The sequence below is a fragment of the Aquarana catesbeiana genome, linkage group LG02, assembly GCF_042186555.1.
Source record: "Aquarana catesbeiana isolate 2022-GZ linkage group LG02, ASM4218655v1, whole genome shotgun sequence".
NCBI lineage: Eukaryota > Metazoa > Chordata > Amphibia > Anura > Ranidae > Aquarana > Aquarana catesbeiana.
The window spans coordinates 583,395,319-583,419,749 of record NC_133325.1 but is presented as its reverse complement, the minus strand read 5'-3'; the positions used below and the strand labels follow the sequence as shown (position 1 = coordinate 583,419,749).

At 42.5% G+C, this 24,431-nt stretch overlaps 1 protein-coding gene across 2 annotated transcripts in view; it reads right to left on the bottom strand.

Moving 5' to 3' along the window:
• The window catches only part of PHACTR4 (phosphatase and actin regulator 4), a 163,753-nt gene extending 139,911 nt beyond the window's left edge, over positions 1-23,842 (bottom strand). For both annotated transcript variants that reach the window (XM_073616195.1, XM_073616196.1), the window contains exon 1: positions 23,695-23,842. The gene's annotated coding sequence lies outside the window, so the exon portion shown is untranslated. The remainder of the gene's footprint in view (positions 1-23,694) is intronic.
• Positions 23,843-24,431: the final 589 nt, after the last annotated feature.

Below are 24,431 nucleotides of genomic sequence, written 5' to 3'. Positions count from 1 at the left end.
GTGGACACCCCACTCACAAGCTGCTTACTGACAGGTAAGACCTCAAAAAGGTGAAGGTCTGGCTGCACTTTGGGAGAAATCCCCACTGGGATGGATGGATGGCACACTCCAGGGTTCAGAAAACCCCCATTAGACTTTCCGGTAACGGTATTTCCATGAATCTTCCAGGACAGCTACTTGAGAGATGATTGGCTCCACCCTCTACAGGAAGCACAAATCAGACACAATTTAAAAGGCCCCTCCCTCTTCTCAGACCCTCAGTTGTTTGAAGAACAAGTAAACCTCCACCAAAAGTGCACTCGGCAGAGGAATAACAAACTCCCTAAAAAACCACCACCAGTGGGACTTCCTGTCCCACTTCCTCCTTCTGACTTCTGGCTGCCTAGGCGACTCCTCCCTCCCGGCAATGTTCTGGGACACGTCACAGGTGCCTGGCCATTGCCTGAGCACAGCACGGCTCGTGCATGCGCATCGCATGCCCGGCTGTGAAGCCTTAGACTGTCACAGCCGGACGGCCACACTTACAATGTCGGCGCCGCGAAGAGGAGGGGGAGAGAACGGAGGCTTTGGGTGGCCGCATCCCTAGACGTGGGACAGGTTATTGTCTGTTTATTAAAAGTCTGCAGCTACACTTTTTGTAGCTGCTGACTGTAAAAAAAAAAAAAAAAAAAAAAAAAAAAAAAAAAGACAAAAACCAATGGAACTCCACTTTAAAGTGTTTAAATAGCATTCAACTCTAGTTTGTAAATACTGAACACAGAACCTAGCTGCTAGCAAGCTTTCAACAAGCTTCAAGAAGTTTTAAAGCCTGCTAGCTTGTTAAAAATGGCAATCAGCACTCCCTTTAGGTTCTGTGTTCAGCATTTACAAACTGGAGCTGAATGGTACGTTAAAAGTTTCAACAAAGCTTGCTGAAGCCCATGTGAAACATGTCGAAGGTGGACCTTTACAACAATTGGTACAATATTTACTACATTCTAACATGTCAACACTGGGTAAAATAAATTCAAATTACAATGCACAATGTAAAATGCCTATGTTGCATGAGTTGTGCACGCTGCTATAAAATTATAAGAGTGTTGGGATAAAAAAAGAACATCAACATCCATTTGAAAAAAGGGAAGTATAGCCAAAGCCTTCTTGGTCATACTTTAATTCTAAGTCAGAGGAGTGCACTTACTTTTGCACTCCTGTGACCAAGAATTAGCCGACACCAGGCTACAGCTGTCTCAGGATCTACCAAGATGCCTGATCGGCAGTTGGCTCAGCCTCCCCGCGTGCTGCTGAGAGCCTGAGCCAGACACTCCCATCCCCTCCCCAGCCTGATGCTCCAGTGAGCGCTGGAAAGGAAGAGCAGAGAGCCGCTGACTGAAAGTCACCTCTTTCTGTTTAGAGCTGACCAAGAACTGAGCGATCAGCAGTCATGTGATCGCTCAGTTCTCAAAGTTAGAGCCAGCAGGGGACAGCTGCAGTATCACAGCAATTCTTCAGCCACAGAGGCAAATATGAATTGTTTTTGTTTTTTTACTCCCACACTTCTCCTTTAAGTCTACCAGATACCAAGGTGAGCCCATTACCAGATGGGCTGAACACTGAGTTGATTAGCAATGTCCAATCAGTTGCAGGGTATAGGTTTAAATATACCAAGACCGAGCATATATGACATACACCTGTGACAAAAGAGGCAAAGACTGACAGAACCCAAAAGCCAGAGACTGCGCACACTCTGTCATGGGCACACAGATGCACATGAAACATTGTTATACAACATTACAACATTACAGTAGGCTTGGTTAGCACTGCAGGATGAAATCCATGTCCACTTTCAGACAGATTGTCCATAAATGAGTGGCTTTTGACCAGAGGTTGCTGAACCCACGAGAAAGGTGACGATCTGATATGCTTTTATGCCATATACAAAAGTATGATCCTATACTAGAATGTGCTATGCTACTCAAATATATGCAAATGTCATAACCACCTTTATGAAGGGAGGGTTTACTATTAATAGTAACGCTAATAATGATTCAGGTATGTTATATGGTGATCATTTTACATAGAAAAAAAAGTCATCCGGTCTACAGAATAAAAACACTTACAATAAGAACAAGGTGTGATTTATTTGGTTGCTCAGCCCTGGCACACATTGGCAGTTAATGTTTACCTATTGTTCGCTGACCCACAACCGAGCTCTGTACATATAGATATGCATACCTCACAGTATAGCATTGGTTCCTGCTGCTGTACAAACACTGTACACTCATGCATGCTCCGTGATCACATACATAAGTCATTAGTCATGAAAGAAATTGGAGCACGGCAGATCACCTTCACAACAATTCAGGTTGTAACCTACACCGGATGTGTAGCATGAGAACAAATAAATCCTGTACATATACAGTGTACAGCTCCAGCTCAATTGGAATTACAATTGTGGGTGTAAAACAAAGGGAGATGTATCCGATCCTCTGAAACAGCACATTTCAATCAAGTCAAAGCACAACCACATTTGTTATTGTATACATACAAATGTGTGGGAAGACTACTTCAGTAGCAGGGATACAAGGGACTAACACAAAATAGTTCTAACTGTGAAATAAGCTAGGCTGATTGACTACTTGGCCACACCACTTAGAAGTAAACGACATACAGCTCCAGGCACACATACCACAAATAGTCATTTAGAATGTCACTTGTACCTTGCCCAAGTAAGAAAATATTAACCTGAAACTTCACAGTGACAATCATCGTGATTCCACACAAATCACACAACTGCAACATTCAAAAAGCAAAAGTAAGCAAAAGTCCAGTTCACACTGCACCAAATCTCCTGGAATAAACAAATGGTTAAAGAAATGCTCTCATATGAGAATCTGGTAATGTAGAACAAGACAATAAGAATGCTGAAATAGCTTTAACTTTTTAAACTCACGCTGATGTTCTCAAGTAATAATCTATGATTTTTTTATGTTTTTTCAAAATACACTGCAAGAAATTTCAAACTTTCCTGCAAATTTCCACTTCTGTCCTGCAGGGGGGAAAAAATAGGCCATTCTACTGTATTTGATAACATTTTTCAAAATTTCTACCATGCTGAAAAATGTACCATTTAATTGCGCAATTCCAGTGTAAGACGAAACACTGTAATACCCAACATCTTAGGCCCATTTCACACGTACGGATAGTATGTCCGTATTTCATTAACCGTTTTTGGATGAAATACGGACACACATGCATCCCTACGGGATAGCGGGTGTCAGCGGATGAACATCCGCTGACACCCAATATCATCCATCCCCGCTATCGTCCGATTCTGCAGACGGAGGAAAATCTTTTTTTCTATCCGTCTGCAGAGCGGATCGGATGAACACAGACAGACGGTCCGTGTTCATCCGATCCTCCATTAGGCGAGAGCGGAGATCTGACAGGGCGGTCCCTGCACAGTGCAATGTCATCCGCCGGCTCTGCGGGGATCAACGGAGCGATCCCCGCTGACCAAGTGGATCATCACGGATCCGTCCCGTGTGAAAGGGGCCTTAAGGCTTTATGTATACTTAAACTACTTTGACCGCCAGCTGCAGGAAAATGCAAAACGCAAAAAAATCACGCTGCGATTTTACACTTTTGGTGGCAGGCGGTCAAAATGTTCTTTTCCTCAATGAGATTCTTCCGCGTTCAGGAGAGGGTGGGGGGGGGGGGTTAAATATCCTCTAACCTCAGCAGCTCCTAAACAATCCTAAAAGCCTACAGTGCCTTGAAAAAATATTCATACCCCTTCAAATTTTCCACATTTTGTCATGTTACAAAAAAAGGAAAATGTATTTCATTGTGATTTTATGTGATAGACCAACACAAAGTGGCACATAATTGTGAAGTGGAAGGAAAATTATTTTCTAAATTTTATACAAATAAATATGTGAAAAGTGTGGCGTGCATTTGTATTCAGCCCCCCTTACTAATACTAATACTTTGTAGAACCACGTTTCACTGCAATTACAGCTGCAAGTCTTTTTGGATATACGTCTACCAGCTTTGCACATCTAGACTGAAATTTTTGCAAAATAGCTCAAGCTCTGTCAGACTTGATGGAGAGAGTCTGAACAGCAATTTTCAAGCCTTGCCACAGTTTCTTAATAGTATTTGAGTCTGGCTGTATGTTTAGGGTCCTTGTCCTGCTGGGTGGTGAACCTTCGCCCCAGTCTCAAGTATTTTACAGACTAACAGGTTTTCTTCTAAGATTGCCCTGCATTTGGCTTCATCCATCTTCCCATCAACTTTGACCAGCTTCCTGGTCTCTGCTGAAGAAAAGCATCCCAACAACACGATGCTGCCACCACCATGTTTCACAGATGGTGTGTTCCAGGTGTAGTGCAGTGTGAGTTTTCTGCCACACATAGCATTTTGCTGGGCCAAAACGTTAAATTTTGGTCTCATCTGACCAGAGCATCTTCTTCCACGTTTGCTGTGTCCTCCACATGGCTTCTCGCAAACTGCAAATGGGACTTATGGCTTTCTTTCAACAATGGCTTTCTTCTTGCTACTCCTCCAGAAAGACCAGATTTGTGGAGTACACGTCTAATAGTTGTCCTGTGAACAGATTCTCCCACTGAGCTGTGGATCTCTGCAGCTCCCCCAGAGTTACCATGGGCCTTCTGGTTGCTACTCTAATGCTCTCCTTGCCCAGCCTGTCAGTTTAGGAGGGCCATGTTTTTGTAGCTTTCCAGCTGTGCCATACGCTTTCTATTTTCGGATGATGGATTGAACAGTGCTCTGTGAGATGTTCAAAGCTTGGGATATTTTTTTTAAACTTAAAGCAGAACTTCATGTGCGAATTGACCGAGTTTGGCCGCCACTGAGGCATAGGACTCCTTCCCTGCACGCTGCTGGAGCGGGGATCCGCCATTTTGGGCCGTTCTGTCGGCGGGGAAGGTCTCCTCCTTTTTCCTGGACATCCCTGCTTTAGTATTGTTGCGACCTGGTGTCGCTGTAGGGGTGGCTCCACACCGGGAGTGAAGTGTCCGGTCTACTGCGGCGGTATAGCGGGCTCACAGCAGGATTATGTGGGTCAGGATGCCGGAGCTAGTGTGAGACACATCCTCTCACATGAACGTCCAAGCCATGCCCCCAAAGCAGAACTTCAGTCGTTTTTTCATCTTTGCATCTATTAAATCCTTTGCCCTTGTTGTTTTAACCTTGGATAGTAAAACATTTTTTTTTTTGCCAGTAAATACCTTATACAGCCCACTTCCTGTTTCTTGTCTAGTAAAAAGCCTAGGCGTATGACATCATGCACAGCTCTCTCTCTCACTCTCGTGAGAGTTTGCCAGGAAGGGAGGATGAGTCATAAGAGAGCCAATGAGACCTGCAGAGCTGGAGGTGTGTGTCTGTGTAAATCCAGGAAGTGAACAGACAGCAGCTTCAGCTGCCCACAGTTAAAATGGATGCAGCCCGACTTAGTGGACGGAGATTCTTGCAGCATACTTGGCAAGTACAGAATCACAGTATATATAAAATAATATGCAAAGTGGTTGGAGCGAAGCTTTAGAATGGTAAAGATGTTTTTATTACAAATTAAGTGAACAGACTGCAGTTTCTCTTTAACCCTGCTTTAAACTTCTCCACAACTTTATCCCTGACCTGTCTCTGTGTGTTCCTTGGCCTTTGTGATGCTGTTTGTTCACTAAGGTTCTCTAACAAACCTCTGCGGGCTTCACAGAACAGCTGTGATTATACTGAAATTAAATTACACACAGGTGGACTCCATTTACTAATTAGGTGATTTCTGAAGGCAATTGGTTTCTCTAGATTTTAGTTAGGGGTATCAGAGTAAAGGGGTTAAATACAAATGCACGCCACACTTTTCAGATATTTATAAATAAAAAATAAATTGAAAACCATTTATCATTTTCCTTACACTTCACAATTATGTGCCACTTTGTGCTGGTCTATCACATAAAAGCCCTTTTTGGTTGTAAAAAGAAAAAATGGAAAATGTCAAGGTTTCAAGGGGTGTGAATACTTTTTCAAGGCACTGTATCTGTACATGGACACATAGGCTTCTATGGAGTTGAGTTTAGGAGATTTGGCAAAAAAAAAAAAAAAAAACGCCAAAAGCTCCTAAACTCAAGTTTAGGAGCTGCTAGTGTACATGGAGCCTAAAGACTAAGGTACAACGGATGATGATGCTGCTCAGTCCCAGATAAATGGGAACTTTGAAATTGCCTATGGGACTTTTACAAGGGTTGCACCAAACAAAAATAGACCACTGCATTAAAAAAAAAAAAAAAAAAAAAAAAAAAAGTAGAAACTTTTATTTTAATAACACGATAAAAATTGCATAGAATACATCAAGAATTTATATGTAGTTGTAACATGCATGCATGAGGAAATTTGGAATCCTAACACTTTCAAGATGCAACGTTCACTTCTTGAGGAGGCAAACTTATTTTATAGGATAACTGTAGAAAGACCATCTCATTAGTAGTATGCCATAATACAGTGGTCATTAACCCTGTCCTCAGGGCCCACTAACAGGCCAGGTTTTATGTATTACCTTGGGGAAATGCAGACTAGAATACTGGAATCATTGAGCAGCAAATTATATCACCTGTGATGTATTTCAGTTATCTTGCAAACCTGGCCTGTTAGTGGGCCCTGAGGACAGGGCTAATGACCACTGCCATAATACAAAAAAAGGGACTACATGGCAGGAAAAAAAAATGTATCTGCCATCGAAAAAGTGGACTGGCTCAAATACAATTGTCAAACAACACAGGTCATAACTTACCCACCAAATAGACAACAATGTAAATACATGCATTATCCATCTCTGGCAACAAGGAAGTGCAATGGAAAGCACCAAAAGGATTAATTTGGCCAGAAGCTGTGAGAAGGGCGGGACTCCACAACTGTATTTGAGCCAGTCCACCTTTTCGGGCGCATATAGCTTTCTGCCTGCAGCCCCCTTTTTGTATTATGGCATTCTACAGTTATCCTATAAAAATACATTTGTCTCCTGAAGAAGTGAACGAAACGAGCTCAGAGTTAAGATTCCAAATAATTATTTCCTCATGTATGCATGTTACAACTGCGTATCATTTATTGAGGTATTCTATGCAATTTTAATATGATTCTAATCATGTATTTGAATAAGAGTGTTTACTTTTTTTTTAATGTGTTAGAATAATTTTGTTTTGGGCAACTCTTGTAAAAGTCCCATAGGCAATTTCAATGTATAAGAATACCCAACATCTATGAAATTAGAAAAAAGAAAAAATCAAGATAAATGCAGCTATGGACATTGCTAGTGAAACCATTTTCCATGCAAAGGCTTGTCTGTCATTTGACGTCAAAAGGAACACATGCTGAGCGAAATAAATGGGCTACCCTGCAGACATCTCTTTTTTCAAAATTACATCTTGCCTGTCTGTTGCGTTGCTTCAATAATTTGAATCACTACAATCACACAGTTTAGTGATGGCAAAAAACTGATCTACAGATTTTTTTCTCAAACAGCCACTCAGTATTTAAAGCTGAACTCCAGATAGGCAAATACAAGAATGTCTGAGGAGGAAAAAACTGAATTTTGGCACTGTTGCAACCATACGCCTGCTCATCAGCATTCCAAAGGGACTTTCTAGCCAAGGGCTCAAAAATTTCAAGTCCTGAGTGACTAGCCAGGCCTCAAGGGTTACTCGCCCACCCAACCCCTACCCGGCCCCATCCCTAAACACGTCCACATTCTCATGAAATTACACTTAAATGTTTTATGCAGAATTAAGCAACTTTATCCATGCCTAACAATGCAGCCTCCGCCCGTGTCCACCAAGGCAGCCTCCGCCCGTGTCCACCAATGCAGCGGAGGAGAGGAAGAGCATTGCCAGCCGGATGATAAGAGCGCAGAGGGACATCGCTGGAACACCTTTGATTTCAATTGCTGTGTTCCCGCCGTTCAGGGTCGCGTACCGTGCCTCCTGGCCGGGGCACTTTGATACACGTCACTCGTCCCGGGATTGGACGGGTGATCTGTCTATCAAATTCCCAGGGGGTAGGGCTGTGTGTGACAGCAAGTGTGGGGCACACACGGCTATTGAAATTAAAGCCGCTAGCCATGTCCCTCACACTCTGAATCATTCAGCCGGCTCTCTCCTCTCTCTTCCCCTCCACGAGCGCTGGGAGGACGACTCATACAACCCGCCGGCTGGCGGTGCTCGCCCCCCCCCCCCTGCTCCCAGGCAGCCCACGCTCACCAGCCCTCAAAATCCACTCGCAAAATGCCTGGCAAGTCAGCAGATGAGGACAGGCTGTGCAAGCACAAGCATGTACATTTCCCCTACAGTGATGGAAAGAGCACTGTGCACTCCCAATCTCTGAATGGTTGAGATAAGATATCAGCAATGTTTTCTGTGAGAAGGCTAGTTCACTGACACAATAAGAAGGAGCAGTATGCCCAACCACTGTATAGGTCTGTAAAGCAGGAAACAGAAGTCTATACATGCAAACAAATATAGTTATTTATTATAGGTACTTATATAGCGCCCTCAATTACGCAGTACTTTTCACATATACTGCACATTCACATCAGACCAATCTAAGATCCCTAACACACATTCATATACATACTAGGGCCAATTTAGACGGGAGCCAATTAACCTACCAGCATGTATTCGGCGTGTGGGAGGAAAACAGAGTACCTAGAGCAGGGATATGCAATTAGCGGACCTCCAGCTGTTGCAGAACTAAGTCCCATGAGGCATAGCAAGACTCTGACAGCCACATGCATGACACTCAGAGGCAGAGGAATGATGGGACTTGTAGTTTTGCAACAGCTGGAGGTCCGCTAATTGCATATCCCTGACCTAGAGGAAACCCACGCAGGAACAGGGAGAACATGCTAACTCCAGGCATGTAGTGCCGTAGTTACTACATTTTCATTAATAGTTTGAAAAAGTACACAGAAAAATAAAAATTCCAGTTCTTCACCTCTCCCAAGCATATATCCACCTTTCGTTCACTACTCTGTTTAGTGCTGGGAGCTTAAATCACTTCAACATCATTAAAGCTGAGTTCCACCCAAAAGTGGAACTTCCGCTTTAAGCACTCCTCGCTCCCTTACATGTCACATGTGGCATGTAATTTCTTTTGGGGGGGGGGGGGCTTTTTTTGTGGGACTTCCTGTCCCACTTCCTCTTCACGGCCGCCTAGGCGACTCCTCCTCTCCCCCTCGGTGGTCCTTCCCTTACTGCAATCTTCTGGGACACGTCACAGGTCCCAGAAGATTGCCTGGCCAACAGCAGAGCGCAGTCACGGCTGGGTGCCCACAGTTGCTACGCCGTGGAGGAGGGGGAGAGGAGCGCGGGCTCCAGGCGCCCGAATCGCTGGACAGGTAAGTGTCTGTTTATTAAATAAGTGAGCAGCCACACTTTTTGTAGCTGCTGACTTTTAATAAACTAAAAAAAAAAACGGGTGGAACTCCACTTTAAGCAAGTTTGTAGATATGAAATGCTGGACAAGCAAATAATTCACAGAACTTGGAGGGTTTTTGCCAAGAGCAGCAAGCAATCATACAACATGAGAAAATAAGTGGCCTTATTCACAACTATCTCAGAAGAGTCCAAGCCACCACCACTGCACAGGGGGCAATACATTAAGAACTAGGGCAAGTTAAAAATTTGAACGGATAACTTTATTATTTTCCTGTAGTGGTAGATTTTGTTTAATGGTTGTGCTACTCTGCGACGCTTAAAGCAGTAGTAAACTCTATATAATATTAATTTTAAAAAAGGTTTTCCTTTCCAGGTTCATGCGCTCGAGCCGTTTTAAAGGCCGCGCTGCTATGACGTCACTCCTACACAGGTTAGTCATGATCACGGTGGCAGCAGCTGCTACAGATGTGAATATCTCCTGAAGGGACGGGTAAGCCTCATTACAGGCACAACTGAAAAAGAAAAAAACTTTACTAGTCAATTATATAAAAAATGTTTAAAAAAATTGTTTGGACTGATCACGCAAGTTTTCCTAAAAAATGTTCCACATCTGCCAGGGGTATGTCAACTTATGTAAAGTGAACCTGTTTCTAGATTACCTTTAACCGCTTCTGGACCGCCGATATACATCCTCACTTTGAGGACGGATATCGTTGTTATGGCAGCAGCTAGCTGCCATAACCTCGATATTACCATGTTCGGCCGGCGGTCCGCTACAAGATAAAAGTGGTCTCTGCGGTGGATTCGGAGGCCCTCCCTCCCACTGCGATCCGGTGCCCTCCGCAGCGGCGGAGGCAATCGGATCCCGCCGAGCTCGCATGCAGAAGCGAACGCATACGTGAGTAGCGCCTACATATGTAAACGGTGTTCAAACCACACATGTGAGGTATCGCCGCGATCGGTAGAGCGAGAGCAATAATTCTAGCCCTAGACCTCCTCTGTAGCGCAAAACATGCAACCTGTAGAATTTTTTTTATGTCGCCTATGGAGATTTTTAAGGGTAAAAGTTTGTTGCTATTCTACGAGCGGGCACAGTTTTGAAGCGTGACATGTTGGGTATCAATTTACTCGGCATAACATTATCTTTCACAATATAAAAAAAAATGGGCTAACTTTACTGATGACTTATTTTGTTATTCAAAAAAGTGTATATTTTCAAAAAACGACTGTCATTTTATTATCTAGGGTGTTAGAAAAAAAAATGTATAATGTTTGGGGGTTCTAAGTAATTTTCTAGCAAAAAAATGGTTTTCAACTTGTAAACAACACATCTAAAAAAGAGGCCCAGTCCTTAAGTGGTTAACGTGCAGGCTGGCACAGGCAAATGCAATGCTCAGAAAAATAATACATACACTGAAAAGAAAACTTAATATAAAATGGTTGTACTAACAACTTACTAGAGGTTGACCATGAAACGCAATGACTTTGTCATTCAGCTTTTTCAAAAGGTAAGGCATGACCATGGTAAATTACACACTCACACACTCATGGTACATTCTCAAAAGACATGTAAGTGAACAGTCTTTACATTAGCAGAAACATCAAGGTCAAAAAACATCATGTGCCATCATGAACATAAAAAAATAAAATAAAAATGGAGGGGGGGCATTTTTGTTTTAATTCCCCATACATTTTACCATGTATATGTGTACATTAAGAGTAAAATAATCTTGTGAGGCTGTGATCATTCCTAAACAGCCTCAAGCCATACTTAACCTGAGGAAAAGCTGCATTTTTTGGTCTGTCCAGCAATTAAATTTACTACTATAGTTCTTCATAATAAAGCCCTCTGTGTAAAACATCTCATTCACACCAGAGTATTTTTTTCTCACCTTCCAAGATCAGAGTATGTTGAAGAAGGAAAGGAAACTGTTTCTTTGTATCACCTTTTTAATGAGTTGCTGTGTAATAGGCAGATTTGCAGAGTTATGTAAATCCTGGTGCCTGTGTACTTTATAGCTTTGTTCACAAAGATCTGACAGATCAGTCCCCCTACTGCAGCCGACCCTGTGATTTGCTACAAAGTTTCAATCTTCTGAGCAGTGGTGTAAGGAGACTGGGGAAATGCCTTCTTCTGCTTGCAGCAGCCTAAGGACAGCACCTCAGCTTAGGCAAAGTCACCTAAAGCTTCTGTGAAGTCAATAAATACAAAAGGTGTAAAAAAAAAAAAAAAAAAAAAAAAAAAAGCATTTCTAAGCCAAGCTAATAACCTCAAGCTAAAAAAAAATTAATTGCTTTTCCATATTTTTTACCTTTTTCCGGTTGTCACATAACTGCACAGGTTTTCTGTACATCCTTCTGAGAGTGGAGGTAGTTACATTTGCAAATACATGCGTAAGCTGCAGAGCCACATCATGGCACCCCAGTATTACCTTACGTCCTAATGGCCCATACACACGATCAGAAAATCGTATGAAAAATACAGCTTTCGAATCGATCGTATGGTAATCTGATCGTTAGTACACAGTTTGAGAGCTGATCACGACAGTTCATCCAATATTATCCAAATGGGACAAGCACAAAAAAATGCTCTTGTACGGTACCAGATTGTACGATTTTCGTGTAATCAGCACAGTTGTGGTTCGAAAATACAGTACAATGAAAATGTACTACAACACATTACATCACTTCCGAATATTTATTCTGTCATGCGAGAATTTTCGTCACTTTAGTAAGCTCTTAATTTTCGATATGAGACTAGCATGCAAAAAAAATAAAAGTAAAACGGTGGGTCATTCATGCGATCATCTCATTGTGTGTACTAGGCATAACTCTATACATTTTTGAGAGCCTCCATAGTAGAAGCACATGCATAATAATGGATAGATAGCATGGCTCTGCAGCTTACGCATGTATTTACAAACTAAACCCCTGTTTTTAATGCAAACTGTTAGACAGGACAAATGGTTACAGGCTGGTAGGAGAGTTGGGAATTTTCCATGGCTTTGTTTGACATGTGTCACCCTTCTATGTGGGTCTTGCTGCAAAGGCCAGTTATATGAGGGGGCAGTGGCCAGTTGTCTGTACTAGTGAGGGGATGCACTGGACACCTTTGCTGCCATTGTGCTATATGCTGGGTGTCCAGTGCACCCCTGTGCCTTTAAGGAGGGTTGGGCTCCCTAAAGGTTCACCTACCCTTTGCCTATCCATTATTATGCATGCGCTTCCACTATGGAGGCTCTTAAACATTTATAGAGTTAGGACTGCAGATAACACTGGGGTGCCGTGAAGTGGCTCTGCAGCTTATGCATGTATTTGCAAATGTGTACAAACTAAACCCCTGTTTTTTATGCAAACAGTTAGACAGGACTATTCCGTTGGTTGCAGGCTGGTTAGTAAATTGAGCTGGGAATTTTCTCTTTCAATAAATTTTTATTAAAAAGTTTTAAAAAGAATACAGCATGCGACTGCAATCAGATATACAGACGTAAGTTATCGATACCAAGCTTCAAAGTCGTAGGCAGTCGTACATGAAATATAGAAACCGTAGCAAGTGACAAAACATTTAGAGTGTCAAGAGCTGGGAATTTTCTTTAGTTTTGTTGGACATGTGTCGCCCTTCCATGTGCTCCTTGAAGCAAGGGCCAGTTAGGCCCCATTCACACCTGAGAGTAGCGTTTTAGAGCGTTTTTTTCCGGCGTTTTGTCGGGCATATTTGCGCATTTCCATGCAGCGTTTTCCGGCGTTTTTGAGCTTTGGCATTTTTTTTTTTTTATTAGCCAATAGGAAAAATGATCATCTGTTTCATCATTTGTTGTTATGTTTTTAGATTTTGTCATCTGCTTCCTGCTCCAAAAACGCCCAAATATGCCTGATTCGAGCGACAAAAAAGGGTCCAGAACTTGCTTGAGCTTCAGGTGACTTGGAGTGGAGATGTGAACCATCTCCATAGAGAATAATGTATTTTTTCCCCTACAAAACGCTTAGGTGTAAATAGAGCCTTACAGGTGGGGCAGTAGAGCTGCACGATTAATCGTGAAGAATCGTTATCGCAATCTTGAAAAAAGTATTTCCCAATTCTTTCTATGCAGAGAATTCTCTCTGCTCTGTTAAAGCTGCAGTCTGCCAAGAATCAAAACATTCTTTAGCAGTGTAGATACATTGTAACAATTTGTCCTGTACATCAAAGGAATATACTCTGGTGTGAAAATGAGGGAAGGTTAACCACTTAAACACTAAACCTTTTTCTGACATTTGTTGGTTTCAAGTTAAAATCTTTTTTTTTGCTAGAAAATTACAGAGGCGCAACATGCACAGAGCACCTTCAGGCATTCTGGAGCACCCAGGCCAATTCTGACATTTCTCTCCTACATGTAAAATTCATCATTTATTTGCTAGAAAATTACATAGAACCCCCAAACATTATATATATTTTTTTTTTTGTAGAGACCCTAGAGAATAAAATGGTGGTTGTTGCAATATTTTATGTCACACTGTATTTGAGCAGCAGTCGTCCAAATGCATTTTTTTGGGGAAAAAATTACACTTTAATGAATTAAAAAAAACTAACCAGTAAAGTTAGCCCAATTTTTTTGTATAATGTGAAAGATTTTATGCCGCGAGAATCATGATCTTTTTATTCTAAGCAAAAAAATTGTGATTCTCATTTTGGCCAGAATCGTGCAGCTCTATGGGGCAGTGGCCATTTTTTTGTACTGGAGGTATAGCTAGACTGATTAAGGGCAGGCAGCTTTTCATTTTGCTACACTATGGAGTTGAATTACGAAAGGCAAATATATGCACTGGAAGTGCAGTTGCTCTAGATCAGTGATGGCGAACCTTGGCACCCCAGATGTTTTGGAACTACATTTCCCATGACACTCAACTACACTGCAGAGTGCATGAGCATCATGGGAAATGTAGTTCCAAAACATCTGGGGTGCCAAGGTTCAGCATTGCTGCTCTGGATCTTAGTAAAGGAGGGAATGCTCTTTTGACTTCCATCATCCAATCGTAAGAAAAAAATGCTGTTTTTTTTTATTTTTCTTGCACGTGATTGGGTATTCTTTACAAAATGAAGCTTCACCTCGTTTACTATGCTCTGGAGCAAGCGCGCTTGCAGTGCTCAGCATAATTTCCCTTAGTAAATCAACTCCAATGGTACAGAATGCAATCTCTGTTCGCACACAGTGGTGTGGGAAGCAAACTGACCACATCAGCATAAATTTGCTTTCCCTGTGCTTGCCATGGTCAGAAAGCAGCAGCCAGAGAGTGAGACTGGTAGAATAACCAGGTATTAGCTGTTCATAATGAAACTTAAAGAAATAAAAATGGGTTATATACTAGAGTTCATATGGGTAAAGGAATGCATGCACACAATTCAATTTTTTTCGCATCGCTTTTAAGACTGCTTTTAGATTATGAAAAAGTTCAGTTATTTGGAAAAACGATACTGTTGTTATATTTTGTGACACATGGGGAATTTATGCAGGCTTGTGAAATTACTGCAAGGTCACCTTTAAACTATCACCGGACTTATTTTACTGTAGTGCACAATAGCACAGACACATTGAAAACTACACATTTAACTGAATGAGCCCTTCCACCCAACTCTATCATCACCTTCCAAAAAAAAATACAAAACCATTTCAGTCTGGACAGCTCTACAACTAAAAGGAAGATTTTATCACAACCCAGAAGACTATCACACAGCAAATGAAGACACACAAATGGAACAAATACAGATCAAAGAGACACAACAAGATAAAGCAATTACCTTAGTGTACAAATGCATAAACTACTCCATGCATATATATCATTATGGCCCCAGGCTGCTCCCAACACCTTCAGATCAAAGGCAAGCCAAGCAATCTTCTATCCCACCATTTGTAGGCCTTTGATATGACATAGTAGACCTCATGATCTACAAATTTCTATATCAGGAAATGAAAGCTACACGCCAAATCTGATGATAAAACGTGGGACAGGAGTATTTATTATATTTGCACAGACTACCACGATTCACTGCTTCCACATTTACAACAAAGAGAGAAACTGAAAACATGGCATTATCTACCACAACACACTTCTTTCTAGCCTATCAAACCTTGTGCCTTTATTACTTTCCTTATTCTGAAATGAAATGCTTCACGGTTCTAAAAAATGTTTTTTTTTTCTAAATTGTAGGTCTTTTCTTTATAGCGCAAAAAATAAAAACCGCAGAGGTGACTGAATACCACCAAAAGAAAGCTCTATTTGTGGGGAAAAAAGTACATCAATTTTATTTAGGCACAGCGTCGCATGGCTGCGCAATTGTCAGTTAAAATAACGCAGTGCCGTATCGCAAAAAAATGGCCTGTCATGAAGGGGGGTAAACCTTCCGGAGCTGAAGGGGTTAATCTGAAAGATCTTGAAGTTTGGAAACTTACTTTGTGAAGATACCCACAGATTCACGTCTATAAATTCTGTGGCACATTCACTATGTTCTAAGAAAAGGAACTGAAGTGCCACAGAATGCACAGAACCTGCCTTCTGAACTACAAAGGTGCTGAGCGGAGTTTCAGGAGGCAGTTTGCAGGAATCACAGCATGCAGGTAGCAAGGTACCATGGGATATGTAGATAAGTAACAAGCAGAGGAAAAGCTGCAAAGTATGCAGGGAATCCAGGAAGTTGTGGAAAAAGATAACCAGCAGACAGGCAGAACTCACAACATGAAAGGATGTTTTTCAAGTAAGAATAAACTAGATAGTCAAACGTAACTATTGCTTGTATTTTTATTACAATGCTGATGTTATTAAATTGTAGTGTATGCTGTCACCATGCATCTCCTTTAAATAGACACTAAACTCTGGATTAAAATATATACAGCATCTCACAAACGTGAGTACACTCCTCACATTTTTGGAAATATTTTATTATTATATCTTGTCAGGTGACAACACTGAAGAATTAACACTTTGCTACAATGTAAAGTAGTGAGTGTACAGCTTGTATAACAGTGTAAATTTGCTGTCCCCTCAAAATAACTCAGCAACAAAAGTGAGTACACCCCTAATTGAAAAAGTCCAAATTGGGCCCAAAGTCAATATTTTGTGTGGCCACCATTATTTTCCAGCACTGCCTTAACCCTCTTGGGCATGGAGTTCACCAGAGCTTCACAGGTTGCCACTGGAGTCCTCTTCCACTCCTCCATGACGACATCACGGAGCTGGTGGATGTTAGAGACCTTGTGCTCCTCCACCTTCCATTTGAGGATGCCCCACAGATGCTCAATAGGGTTTAGGTCTAGAGACATGCTTGGCCAGTCCATCACCTTTACCAAGGCAGTGGTCGTCTTGGAGGTGTGTTTGGGATGGTTATGTTAGAATAATGCACTGCACGCCCAGTCTCCTAAGTGAGGGGATTACGCTCTTCTTCAGTATGTCACATTCATGGCATTCATGGTTCTCTCAATGAACTGTAGCTTCTCGGTAGCCAGTAGCACTCATGCAGCCCCAGACCATGACACTCCCACCACCATTTCCCAAAGACAACCTCTGGATATGACACTGAGCATGTGCAGTCAACTTCTTTGGTCGACCATGGCATGGCGAGGCCTATTCTGAGTGGAACCTGTCCTGTTAAACAGATGTATGGTCTTGGCCACCGTGCTGCAGCTCAGTTTCAGGGTTTTGGCAATCTTCTTATAGCCTAGACCAGTGATGGTGAACCTTGGCAGATGTTTTGAAACTACATTTCCCATGATGCTCAGCTACACTGCAGAGTGCATGAGCATCATGGGAAATGTAGTTCCAAAATATCTGGGGTGCCAAGGTTCGCCATCACTGGCCCGGGCCATCTTTATGTAGAGCAACAATTCTTTTTGTTCAGATCCTCGGAGAGTTCTTGGCCATGAGTTGCCATGTTGAACTTCCAGTGACCAGTATGAGTGAGAGCGATAACACCAAATTTAACACACCTGTTCCCCATTCACAACTGAGACCTTGTAACACTAACAAGTCACATGACACCAGGGAGGGAAAATGGCTAATTGGTCCCAATTTGGACATTTTCACTTAGGGATGTACTTACTATTTTGAAGGGACAGCAAATTTACACTGTTATACAAGCTGTACACTCACTACTTTTACATTGTAGCAAAGTGTTAATTCTGCAGTGTTGTCACATGAATAAATATAATAAAACATTTACAAAAATGTAAAATTATATATATACTATTCAAAAAGTGTCTGTAAACCCTTATTATATTAACAAACATTTCATACCTACCTGCTCTGTGTAATGGTTTTGCACAGAGCAGTACTGACACTCCTCACCTCAGGTGCCCCACCGGCGCTACTGGCGCTCCCCCCTCACCGACTGCCCTCCATAGTAAGCCATTTGCTATGGGGGAACTCGTGAATGCTCGCTCCCGATCCGGCTCGGTGTCCATAGAAACAAAGCATGGCCCTGCCACACCCTGCTCTCTGGCTGCGATTGGCTCTTGCTGTGGCCTCTGAGCCCATGAGGAAGAGAGACCCTGCTCTTGTGCACATCACAGACTGAGATTGGTATATGGGGGGGGGGGGGGTTTGGAGATGCACTCAGGTTTTTTACCTTAATGCAGAATATGCATTAAGGTAAAAATAAAAACTTCAACCTTTAGAACAACTTTAAAGTAGAACTTCAATCTCCCAATCAACATTATTTTTAATCCTCATGCTGGTAGCATTAGTAAATAGATAGGAAAGTAGATCATATTTACTTTTTTTTTTTATTTCTTCAGTTACTTTCTGGTTTCTATGCCTAGGCAAATGATGTCATACACCTCAGGAGTCTTCAGGAAGGGAGAAGGGGTTTTCTCAGCCAAGCACACTCCACTATCTGCATGCTTGTGCTAAGGGCAGATGGTTTCCAGGAAGTGAATGCTACATGAATCAATTGCCTCTACTCAAGATGGCCATGGCCTGAAATGCTAGGGGGGTGTTTTTCAAGGCAATTTCTCAACAAAACAAAGCATGGAGATATGGATGGATGGGGGAGTTTGCTTTGAATATTAAAAATGAATAAAATATGGTCTTTGGTTTGTGGTGTTTAGATGTAGCGAAGATCCGCTTTAACTCAAAAAGTCCCTTTTGCTCTCAGCCTCCTCCATGTCTCCAAATTCCTTTTCTTTTTTTTTTCTGCTGCTGTGGTCTGACCTCCCGTTACAGGGTAGCTACACTCATTCTCCATGGTCCCACTGTATGTAGGAACATTGCTGTCTTCTCTTGCTGGTTTCTGAGATGGATTTGGGACTATGGGATTTGTAGTGTGCATACAGCAGTCCACATGACCACAACTAACATGCACTGTTTGTCCCAAACAAGTGGAAGTGAGGGAGAGAAGGAGACGTTTGAGAACACACAGAGGACCTTACAAGTAGGCAAAAAAAGAAAAAAAAAAAACACACACAAATGATTTCATGAAAAAAAAGGATCACAGAGCCAATAAGTAATGGATGTACACTATATGGATCACTTTGGGAGAATAAGAAAATTGTTTAGTGTGACTTTAAATCTGTACTGGAAGAAGTCACAGTGGGCAGTCAGAATACATATTCTCTAGTAGTCAGAGCGCTCCCAGTCGGCTTTCTTTAATAAACTTCAAGTGGTATTAAAGAATATGTAAACACATCAACATTTCATATTCCTGATATGTGCCTGCTGTACCATGTACTTGTATGAAAAATTATCCTGTTCTCTTTGTATTGCTTCCTTTGTGTGAAATCCCTGGTGCTCCTGACAGTCCTTCTGCTGTCCTATGAAAAACTGACCACACTAGGCATGAGAGCACAGTGTGGGTAGTTCACTAGCTGTGCTGGGAACTCAGCCTGCTATCCTCCATCCTCCACCCCCCCCCCCCCCCCCCACAGCCATTCACTGAGAAGACCCATGGACTGTTTCTCCTCCCTTAGATCTCTGAGCTTCTTATGCAGCTGAGAACAGAACTCATGTGATCTTTATTAGGAAGGGGGAAAAAAAAAAACATTTATAATGTTATAATTTTTTTTATATCTATACACAAACGTTTTACCTTTTATTTCTATTTGAACCACTTGCCTACAGGGCACTTTCACCCCCTTCCTCCCCAGGTCATGCAACACTGTACAAATGAAATTTTTTTTATCATTTTCATCACGCAAATAGAGCTTTCTTTTGGTGGTATTTAATCGCTGCTGTTTTTTGGGGGTTTTTTTAGTAAAAAATAAAAGACCAAAAATTCTGAAAAAAAAAATAAATATGTTTTTCTTTGTTTCTGTCAGTAAATGTTGTAAATAAGTAGTTTTTCTCCTTCACTGATGGGCGCTGATGAGGCGGCACTAATATGCCGCACTGACGGACACGGAAAGGCAGCCCCGACTGGCATCGCTAATGGCCACTGATTGGTGTCACTGGGGGGCTTTACTGTAATCAGGGCATTACATAGCTGGGTGTTCCCTGCAAGGAGATGCCGCTGATCAGCTCGCCTCACCCTCACCACACACTCTGTCAGTGAGAGACGATGAGAGCATATCACCGACACTTCCGTGTTTACATGTGACCGGCTGTGATTGGACACAGCTGATCACATGGTTAAAGAGCCACGTGATTGGCTCTTTACAGAGATCGGGATCGCGCCGTGTGCTAGCGCCGTCATATGATGTCCACCCAGAACGAGAGCCGCACCGTCCCTCCGTCATTTGACAGCAAGCAGTTAAACTGAAATGGTTATTTTATAAGACAAGAATGTGCACTCTACCTATTCTTTAAACTTCAAAGCAAAAATGTGTGATATTGTAGCTTAACATTTCTTAGATGTGATGGCTGCATTAGTTTTCTTTTTTAGGCTCTCTTACTAGAGTTTAGGAGCTTTTGCCTTTTTTTGCCAAAGCTCCTAAACTCAACTCCATAAAAGCCTATGTGTCAATGTACACATAGGCTTTTAGCAGAGTTTAGGAGCTGAAATGTTTGGGGAGCTTCAACCTCCCTCTCTTGAATGAGGAAGAAACGCATTCATCATGCTGTGATTTTGCCACGTTTTGCATTTACCTGCGGTAAATTTAGGCCAGTGTATATGAAGCATTACAGGGATGAGACAAACCATTCAACACTGGCAGGGGTGCTTACAATGATCAGCATTTATGTAAAACCTTCAAAGTGGTTATAAACCCTTACAGACCACTTTCACCTACAGGTAAGCCTAGATTAAGGCTTACCTGTAGGTGTAAGAAATATCTCCTAAACCTACACGGTTTAGGAGATATTTACTATTTCCCCGAACGATGCTGTCTTCTGCGCATGCGCATGCGCATGCGCATACACTGGCCTAAATTTCAGTTTAACTGCTTGCTGTCAAATGACGGAGGGACGGTGCGGCTTGGTGCATGCACACTCTTGAAAGGGCACGCTGTGCCGTTTCAAGCTGGGGTCATGCCGTGACTGGCTGCTCCCACGCGCATGCGCGGGAGTGACGTCACGCGACTCTGGCCAGTCACAGAGCCGGAGTTCACGGCCCCGGAAGGAAGAGGTGTGAAGAATGGGCGCTTGGTGCCAGTGAGGAAATCAGGGACATTGCAGGCTCCTGTGTCAGGTAAGTGACACATAATGGGCTACAATGCGATGCATAGTAGCCCATTATGCTTTACCTTTGCAGTTAAACAAAGAAGAAGTAAAACCCACCAGAGTTTACTTCCTCTTTAATCGTAAAAGGAATAAAAACTGTTTGCTGTAGCTACTTATAAAGTGTGAGCTGGAGTTTGGCTTCAATTTGCTAGTGTATCTAAATCTGCTAGTACATCTAACACTCCCCTCCCCACAAACGGACAATGCTGCTGTTCAAAGGTGCCCCCTGTGTTTCCATTACCCAGAGTGGGGCACTCTAATACAGTGGGTGTGTTACTGGCCTGATCACCAGGTAAAAACAGAGGGGGGCTTAAAAAACAAAACTAATGCAGCCACCACATCTAAGGATTGGTAAGCTGCAATATATGACATTTTTGATTTAGGGTTTCACTCACATTGGCCTGTTTTGTAGTGTGACCATCATAGAAAACACAGCCTCATACAGAACATTCTACTGTCTAAACCAGCCTCTAAGTGCTGGGTCACACTGATACCGTGTGGGTATCACAAACGAATACGACTCGAAGAGGAATCACACTGCATTCATGTTCAAATCACATGCAATTCTTTGTAGTCCAATTTGAGCCCAGTGATTTTGCATGGCTTAATTCACTTCGCACGAAAAAAAGCGCATGTACCTTTTTTTGCCGCACTGGGATCGAATCGCATGGGTGTTCGCACCCATGTGATCCGATTCAGGCAATCGCACTGCTTTTTGGGACCCATTTTTGGGATTGGGATGTCATTAACTTAAGGGAGAAGTATAGTCAAAGCTTGTGCGAACAAGAAGAAGATCTGGACAGCTGCACTACAATACAATACCTTCAGTGAATAAAAAGACAGTCCATACAGCTCTGGAGGTGAGGAAATCAGATATAGCCAACGCGTTTCACACCCTTACTGGTTGCTTAGTCATAGCTAAATTAAAAAGGCTAAAAATACAGATATATATACAAATATAAAATGACTTAACTATACAGATATGTATACAAATATAAATGACTAAATTATCTTACAAGCCATCATTAACAATATCATGTGTAGCCAATAGAACACACATGGAGGTGAGTAGGACAGCTGAAGCAATCAGGTAAATCCGTATGTTAATGGGGCTTCCCATTATATAGTGAAAACACCTCCTATTATGAACCCATTTAAATAGGATGTGAAATATAAATAGAAAAAAAAAAACATACAAAAAAATAGAAAAACAAATAAAACCCATGTACAGAAACGTGTTCATATTGTTACAGATATGCTGAGACAACATTTATAAATTCAAAAATGTTCAAACAGCTACCAGGAAGAGTCTTCTAAAAAATACATAAATATATAAAATAGCACAAAATGAAGAGACTCCCATGGAAAACCAAAATGAATCCCTTTGGCACGCCAGGAACCAAAACAACGCAAAACGAGAGATCTACAAAGGAAGATAGAACTGTAATCATGAATATACAAATACAAGCAAAGCATGTTGGGATCAAAGGAATGCAGTTCATTCTGATGAAGACCGCTGTCGGCTGACGTCAGAGAGCCGGTCCAGGCTCCGGCACGATCACCACAATGAAGTCCGTATCTGACCCACATGCCTGGATTGGCACAGCCTCTCAGTGAGCCGCTGAGAGCCCAAAACCAGCCGCTACCGTCCCCGCTATAACCCAACACTCCAGTGAGGAGCAGAGAGCCATGACTGATAGTCACCAGCTCTCTGCTCAGGGAGCCCTGAGAACTGAGCAATCAGCTGTGTTTGATCGCTCGGTTCTTAGTGTTAGACCTGGTGGGGGAGCGACGCTGCATCCAATGAGGCAAGTACGATTCTCAAATAAAAAGTTAACCCATACTTCTCTTTTAACATTGACACCCGCAGCGGTTCACATAAACAAAGTATGACTGCGATGCAGTGCAGGAAACGCACAGGAATCGCTGCAAATCCCGCCCTGCATCAGATTCAACCAGAGTCCCTCCAGAGGTTTCTTTGGGCATTTGAGCAACTTGCGCCTCTCAGATACTTAAGCTTTCTGTAAGAGGGACTTCTTACTAACGGCCACAAATGTAAAGGAGCATTCGTCCTATTGGCCATCACACTAATGTACCATAAGTAGTAAATAAGCTGATTATTTAGCAGGGGTTCCCTGAGACAGGAAAGTTACTTAAAGGGTTCCTCCATGTCAACATGAGAAAGTTTACTCTAAACCCATCTCATGACCCCGAGGACAGATCCTGACAGGGCCCATTAGCTGTACATACGGAAAAGATGCCCACAATCTACCTGTACACTCGCTTTGTATCTCTTTTTACAACAACAATAAAATATTAAAAAGAAAAGATGTCCACAATGCTGGGAGGTCCTCAGAGAGCGGTAGGTGGCCATCTGGAGTATGGAGTGACTTTGTGGTGTCCCTCCAGATCAATATGTAATGTCAGGAAACTTCAGACAAACTCTTCCCATAACACAGAGAAGACAGGGCTGGAGTGGTGGAGGGAGCTGTGAGGGACATGGTGGGGAGAAGTCCTGTCCCCGCACACTCCATACATCACCGGCTCCTTGGCACCATGCCAGTCTATGGGGGGGGGGGGGGGGGGCACCGGCTAGGTGAGGAAGGCGGGAAGTGTCGGTAAAGTGACCTCCATGAGGTTCTCTCACCTGCTGCTCAGTACCGGGCTGCCTCCTTCTCTCTCTCTGTCTTCAGCTCTCACTTCACCTCACCGATTTCTCTATGTCCTCAGGCTCTCAGTCTCTCCCTCTGACATCACCGGAAGTCCTACCTGTCCTGAGGCGCCCGACCGGAAAACCAGCTTGAATGGAGCGCACGGCATCACGGGACTTGTAGTGTTTCCCTTCTTTGCAAGTTACCCGCCACCAGTACTGCAGACATGAAGTCTGAGGAGACTCGGTGTATCCGAGCGTGGGGCGGCTGAGTCAATGTACGGAGGTCCATGGAGGAAAGAGAGTTTTCAATGCTTGACTTTTTTTAAGTGTCTGGCATTGGGCTGCTAAGATTTGAATATATTTGCATCTGTGGTAATTGAAGTGGATAGGATTGTCTGCAACTAGGCTTTCTTGCCAAATTGGTAGTATGCAATGGATTTTAGAGGCAGCACCTTGATGTGATTGTAGCGTATTAGTGCAATTGTGACAGAGAAAATTGAGCACTGTCCGTGATACAATTTTTCAGGACAAGCTTTCGAGGTATGTCCCCTTCTTCAAGGTCCAAGCAGTACTCAACACCTAAGATACAGGCTCTCCTCACTTAATGACCAGGTTCTATTCCAACGACCAGGTCGTTAAACGGGGAGCCACAAGTAATCAATATTTATTATTATTATTATTTAAGGTACTTATAGCACTGTCAATTTACGCAGCGCTTTACATATACATTG